General features: G+C 39.6%; 1 protein-coding gene and 1 pseudogene across 1 annotated transcript in view; both read right to left on the bottom strand.

Annotated features, from left to right (window-relative positions):
- The window catches only part of LOC100962795 (olfactory receptor 8S1), a 46313-nt gene that overhangs the window by 5471 nt on the left and 33429 nt on the right, over positions 1 to 7413 (bottom strand). The gene's annotated exons all lie outside the window — the stretch shown is intronic.
- LOC105887333 lies at positions 7007 to 7378 on the bottom strand (annotated as a pseudogene).

Here is a 7413-nt window from a genome sequence, read left to right as displayed (position 1 = left end):
AGCAAGCCCAGATAATTTTTCTACCTTCTGTAGAGATGGAGTTTCACTCTTGCTCAGATAGTTCTCATACTCCTGACCTCAAGCAATCCTTAAGCCTTGGCCTCCCACAGTAGTAGGATTACAAACAGGAGCCACTGTGCTTGGCCCAGTATTTTCTTAGAACATTTAAAAAATTTTAAAAATTATTATGGGTATGCGTATAGCTCAGTGAATAGGGCACTGGTCACATACACTGAGGCTGGCGGGTTTGAATTCATCCCGGGCCTGCTGAACAATGACAACTGCAACAACAACAACAAAATAGCGGGGTGTTGCGATGGCTGCCTGTAGTCCCAGCTATTTGGGAGGCTGAGGCAAGAGAATCACTTAAGCCCAAGAGTTTGAGGTTGCTGTGAGCTGTGATGCCAGGGTACTCTACCCAGGGTGCCATAGTGAGACTCTGTCTCAAAAAAAAAATTATTATGGGTACGTAATAATTGTATATCTTTATAGGGTGCATTGATATAGGCATATAATGTGAATTAGTCAGATCAAGGTAATTGGAGTATCCATTACCTCAGGCATTTATCATTTCTTTGTGTTAGGAACATTCTAATTCTACACTTTTAATTATTTTAATGTATACCCTAATTTATTCTTGATTATATCACTTTTATTGTGCTATCAAATATTGTTCATTTTATCTAACTATTTTTGCATTCATGAACCAACCCTACTTAATCCCCCTCCTTGCTACCCTTTCTAACCTCTGGTTACCATCATTCTGCTACCTTCATGAGATCAGTTGTTTTACTATTTAGCTCCCACCTATGAGTGAGAACATTCAAGATTTGTCTTACTATGGTTGGCTTATTTCTTTTCTTTTTCTTTTTTTTTTTGAGACAGAGTTTCACTTTGTCACCCTCAATAGAGTACGGTGGCGTCACAGCTCACAGCAACCTCCAACTCCTGGGCTTAGGCCATTCTCTTGTCTCAGCCTCCCGAGTAGCTGGGACTACAGGTGCCTGTCACAACACCCGGCTATTTTGGGTTGCAGTTTAGCTGGGACCAGGTTTGAGCCTGTCACCCTTGGTATATGGGGCTGGCACCCTACCAACTGGGCCCCAGGCGCTGCTCTGGTTGGCTTATTTCATTTAACATAATGTTCTTCTGTTTCGTCTGTGTTGTTGCAAATGGGAGAATTTCTGTCTTTTTGGTGGCTATGTAATATTCCACAGTGTATGTATCACAATTTCTTTATTCATCTGTTGATGGACACTTAGGTTGAGTCCAAATCTTGACTATTGTGAATAATGCTGCAATAAACATGGAGTGCAGATATCTCTTTGATTTACTGAACTACCCTCCTTTGGATATGTACCCAGCAGTAGAATTTCAGGGTCATATGATAGTGCTATTTTTAGTTTTTTGAGAAACCTCCATACAGTTCTCGATAGTGCAATTTACAATCCCACCAATGGTATATGAGGATTCTTCTTTCTCTACATCCTTGACAACATTTATTGTTGCCTGTCTTTTTGATAGAAGCTATCTTTTTTTTTTTTTTTGAGACAGAGTCTCATTATGCACCCTTGGTAGAGTTCTATGGTGTCACAGCTCACAGCAGCCTCAAACTCTTGAGCTTAGGCGATTCTCTTGCCTCAGCCTCTCAAGTAGCTGGGACTATAGGCGCCTTCTACAATGCCTGGCTATTTTTTGTTGGAGTTGGTTAGCTGGCCTGGGCTGGGTGTGAACCTGCCACCTTTGGTGTTTATGAATGGTCCTGTAACCACTGTGCTATGGGCGCTGAGCCTATAAGAGCCATCTTAACTGGGGTGAAATGATATCTCATTGTACTTTTGATTTGCATTTCTCTGATGGCTAATGATATTCAGCATTTTTTCATATACCTGTTGGCCATTTGTATTTCTTCTTTAAGAAATGTCTATTCTGATCTTTTGCTATTTTTTAGTTGGATTATTTGATTTTTTTTCCTATTGAGTTGTTGGAGCTTTTTACATAGGCTAGCTATTAGTCCCTCAGATGGGTAGTTTGCAAATATTTTCTCCTTTTCTGTGGGTTGTCTCTTCATTTTGTTGATTGTTTCCTATGCTATGCCAAAGCTTTTTAGCTTGATGTGATCCCATTTGTCCAATTTTGCTTTGGTTGCCTGTGCTTTGGGGGCATTACTTAAGAACTCCTCGCCTAGACCAATGTCCTGAAGCGTTTCCCCAATCTTTTCTTTTAGTTTCATAGTTTCAGGTCTTAGATTTAAGTCTTTAATCTATTATTTCTGTCACTTTGTTACCTAGGCTAGTGTGTAGTGGTGTCATCAAAGCTCACCGCAACCTCAAACTCCTATGGCTCAAGTAACCATCCTGTCTTAGCATCCTGAATAGCTGGGATGACAAGGGTATACCACAGTACCTGGTTAATTTTTAGTCCATTTTGATTTGATTTTTGTATATGGTGAGAGATAAGGATCTTGTTTCATTCTTTTGCATATGGATATCCGGTTATCTCAGCACCATTTAGTGAAGAGACTGTATTGAAGACATTTTTCCCCACTATATGTTCTTGGCATCATTGTCAAAGATAAGTTCGCTATACATGTGTGGATTTATTCCTGTTCTCTATGTTATTCCAATTTGGATGCTCTTTATTTCTTCCTTTTCTCTAATTGCTCTGGAACTTCCAGTACTATGTTGAGTAATAGTGGTTAAAATGGGAATCTTCGTCTTATTCCAGATCTTAGATGAAAGACTTTCAGTTTTTCCCAATTTGGTATGATACTCGCTATGAGTCTGTCATATATAGCTTTTATTGCATTGAGGTAAGATTCTTTTATGCCCGGGTTTTTTTTTTTTTTTGGTTAGCACACATTTACTGCAGCCATTACAGTCCTCATCCATAAATCTCCCTTTCCCAGGAATTACAGGATAGCCTTATAGCCTGGGTAAACCAGGCTGACTTTGGCCCAGCTATAGGGGGCCTAAAAGGGGATGACCCAACACCCACCCACTCCTATATTGTGTCATCAGTGTTCATATTTTCCAAATTAGTTTGCTTTCATTCTCTGCTTCCACCACCACCAGTGCTGAATTTTCCCATGTGGTTTCACTTCTGTAGTGTTGTGCCTCTGCTGCTAAAGCAGGACTGTATGCGTAGCGCCTCTCACCTGGGCCCTCACTCAGTTCCCTGGGTATTCAAAGACAGCAGCAGCTCCCATTCCAGTTCCAATACACATGGATACCACTCCATATGCCTTCTTCCCATGGCGCTTCAGGAGCTTCAGCTCGTTGAGCAGTGTGATGACCTGCTGGGTCCCAGTGCAGCCCAGTGGATGGCCCAAAGCCACTGCGCCTCCTAGAGGGTTCCCCTTCTCAGGAGGGAGTCCTAGTTTCTCCACACAGTAGACAGCCTGTATGCCTGGGTTTTTTTGTTGTTGTTGTTGTTGTTGTTTGTTTGTTTTTTGAGACAGAGCCTCAAGCTGTCCCCCTGGGAGAGGGCTGTGGCATCACAGCTCATAGCAACCTCCAACTCCTGGGCTCAAGCGAGTCTCCTGCCTCAGCCTCCCAAGTAGCTGGGACTACAAGTGCCTGCCACAACGCCCAGCTATTTTTGGGTTGCAACCGTCATTGTTGTTTGGTGGGCCTGGGCTGGATTCGAACCCACCAGCTTAGGTGTATGTGGCTGGCACTTTAGCTGCTTGAGCCACAGGTGCTGAGCCCCTGGGTTTTTTTTAATTATGAAGGGATGTTGAATTTTATCAAATGCTTTCTCAGCATCGATTGAAATGACCATATGGTTTTTGCCCATTTTTCCTGTTGATATGATGTATAACATTGGTTGCTTTATGTTGAACAATCCTTGCATCCCTGGGATGAATCCCTCTTGATCATGATGAATAATCTTTTATTATTTATTTATTTATTTATTTGAGATATAGTCTCAGTCTGTCGCCCTGGGTAGGGTGCCATGGCTCATAGCAACCTCAAACTCTTGGGTTCAAGAAATCTTCTTGCCTCAGTCTCCCAAGTAGCTGGGACTATAGGCTCCTGCCACAATGCTTGGCTAGTTTTTCTATTTTTAGTAGAGATAGGGTCTTACTCTTGCTCAGGCTGGTCTCATACTCCTGAGCTCAAACAATCCACCTGGCTTGGCCTCCCAGAATGCTAGGATTACAGGCATGAGCCACCGCACCTGGCCTGAATAATCTTTTGAATCTATTATTTAAGGTTACTATTAGTTTGCTAGTACTGAAGATTTTGGCACCCCTGTTTATCAGATATTGGACTATGGTTTTTATTTTTTGTTGTGTCTTTGTCTTGTTTCAGTGTCAGGGTGATACAGTCCTCACAGAATGAGTTTGGCAATACCTCTCCTTGATATTTTGGAATACTTTAAGAAGGATTGTTATTACTTCATTGAATGCTTGGTAGAATTTAGTAGTAAACCCACATGGTACTGGGCTTTTCGTTGAGGGGAGACTTTTTTATTTATTGTTTATATCTCTTTACTTGTTATTGGTTTATTTGGGCTTTGGATTTCTTCCTGGTTCAATCATGGTAGGTTGTATGGATCTAGGAATTTATCCACTTCCTCTAGGTTTTCCAATTTATTGGCATATGAGTTGTTAATAGTAGTCTGTAATGATCCTTTGGATTTCTGCAGTATCATTTATAATGTCTCCTTTCTCATTTCTGGTTTTACTTATTTGAATCTTCTCTCCTTTATTCTTAGTCTGGCTAATGATGTGTCAATTGCTTGTCTTTTCAAAAACCTAACCTTTTAGCCAGGTGTTGTGGCTCCCACCTGTAATCCTAGTACTCTGGGAGCCCAGGCAAGTGGATTGTTTGAGCTCAGGAGTTTGAGATCAGCTTGAGCAAGAGCAAGACCTTGTCTCTACTAAAAGTAGAAAAAGTAGCCAGGCATTGTGGCAGGTGCCTGTAGTACCACCTACTTGGGAGGCTGAGGCAAGAGGATTGTTCAAGACTAAGAGTTTGAGGTTGCGGTAACCTGTGACTCCGTGGGACTATATACCAAGGGAGACAAAGTGAGATTGTGTTTCAAAAATAAAAACACTAACTTTTCATTTGTTTGATCTTTTGTATTGTATTTTAGTTCAACTTTGCTTATTAATATTTTTGCTCTGATCTTTGTTACATCTTTTCTTCTACTAATTTGGAGTTTGTTTTGCTCTTATTTTTCTAGTTCTTTGGGATGTACTGCTGTTCATTTGAAGTTTTGCTATTATTTTTGATGTAGGCACTTACTGCTATAAACTTTTCTCTTATTACTGATTTTGCTGTATCCCATAGGTTTTGATACCTTGTATTTCCATTTTTATTTGTTGAAAAAATTTTTATCTGGCTGGGTGCAGTGGCTCATGCCAGTAATCCTAGAACTCAGGGAGGCCGAGGTGGGTGCATTATTTGAGCTCAGGAGTGTGAGATCAACCTGAGCAAAAGCAGGACCCCATCTCTACTAAAAATAGAAAAATCGAGGCAAGTGGATCGCTAGAGCCCAAGTTGGAGGTTGCTGTAAGCTATGACGTCACGGCACTCTACCCAGGGCAACAGCTTGAGACTCTCTCTCTCTCTCTATATATATATATATGCACATATATTTTTAATCTATTTGTTTCAAAAAATTGTAAATTTCCTTCTGAGTCTCTTCATCGACCCACTGGTCATTCAGGAGCATGTTGTTTAATTTCCATATGTTTGTATATCTTCTTTTTTAAAAATTTAGTATTAATATAAGGGTACAAAAGATTAGGTTACAACATTTGTATTTGTTTAGGTAAGGTTCCTATTGTTGTTGGGTCCCCCACCCAGGAGGTGTACCATATACCCTTACCTTGTGCCCATTAGATAGGAGCACATCAATCCCCCTCTCTCCTCCTCTCTCCCCGTTTCTTCTTCTTCCTCCTCCCCCCAGTTTGAATTAAATTGAGTTTTTCTCTTGTGTGGGCATGTATTAGTTCGTCTACTGGCTTCATGTTAGTATTAAGTACATTGGATACTTGCTTTTCCATTCTTGTGATACTTTACTAAAGAGAATGTTCTCCAACTTTATCCAGGTTAATTGTTTGTATATTTTCTAATGTTCCTCTCGTTACAATATTTTCAACTTAAACACTATTCACACTGAATATGTATGGCAATGTAACCTACCCAAATATAAAATTTTAGAAGCCAAAACTCTTCTAGCTTTGTTAAAAGAAAAGTTGAGCTGCAGACTGTTGTGATTGTTAGCAAAGTGAAGGGAAGCACCACTCAAATCATAACGTTACAATCTCTTTGTTCAGTTGGATTATGAATTCGTCAAATGTTAGATTTCACACAGGCACAGATATGATGCAGTGACTCCTTAGAAGAAGAGACAATTCTCAAATCCCATACCACCTCAGATGTAATTTTAGGAGCAGAATTTAATATATATATGTCTCTGTGTGTGTATACATGTATATGTATATATACACATATATATTTGGCTTAAAACAAAAGAGATTTATTTTCTCATAGTCCTGGAAGCTAGAAGCCTGAAATCAAGGTGTTGGTTCTTTCTAAGGGAGAATGTGTTCCATGGTCTTCTCTTGGCTTCCAGGGTTGTTGGCAATTTTTGTCATTCCTTGACTTCCAGATGTATCACTCTGTCTTCACATGGCCTTCTCCCTGTATGTGTCCAAGAATTTAATAATTCTAACAAGATAACATGCCATAAAAACCAGGATTAGTTCTCATCTGATCACTACTTTGTAACCTCAGCAACCAAAGACATACTTGTCTATAAGAAATTATTTCAAATTAACTAACAGCCTTCCTCTAAAAGAGGAGATTCTTTCTGATGGAGACACATGCAATTTTAAGTCTGAACTGAGAAATCTGCTTGACAATTAAAAATTAATTTAGATGTACTCATTTTAAAACAGTTTAGACATTAGCAAGTATTAGTTAACTCTAAGGAATTGTTTTAGTCTCAAAAAAGACAATCTAAATCCTCCCTCAAAAGAGGGTCCTGTCTACTCAAAGTTTTGAGTACTTTGACCAGGAACAAACTCCTTTGCATTTGGATTCAGATTGCTTTTGGCCACAAGGACTTCTAGAGAAGAGTCATCACACATAATAAGGTCATTAAATCAGACTTGGGTTTTGTCCATAGTTCGTGGGAAATCTTGAGCTTTAATAATGTTCTTCCTCTTCCAGTACTTCCTGGAATTAGCATTCAGTAAATTCTTCTTCCCATAACCCCTTTTCTATCTGTTGAATTCCTCTTCATTTTCCACCCACATTAACTCTGCGAATGGATTGTCATTTTCATGAGAATGACCATTAATAATTATATCTGCATTGATAATACTTGAACTGGTATGTCTGTGATTGGAATCTTTCATGATTGGTATCAGCTGTCATTTTTTTTTTTTTTTTT

This window comes from Otolemur garnettii, unplaced genomic scaffold, assembly GCF_000181295.1.
Source record: "Otolemur garnettii isolate 467f Iridium unplaced genomic scaffold, OtoGar3 scaffold00070, whole genome shotgun sequence".
NCBI classification, from domain to species: Eukaryota; Metazoa; Chordata; class Mammalia; order Primates; family Galagidae; genus Otolemur; species Otolemur garnettii.
This window is presented reverse-complemented; position numbering and strand designations above follow the sequence as displayed.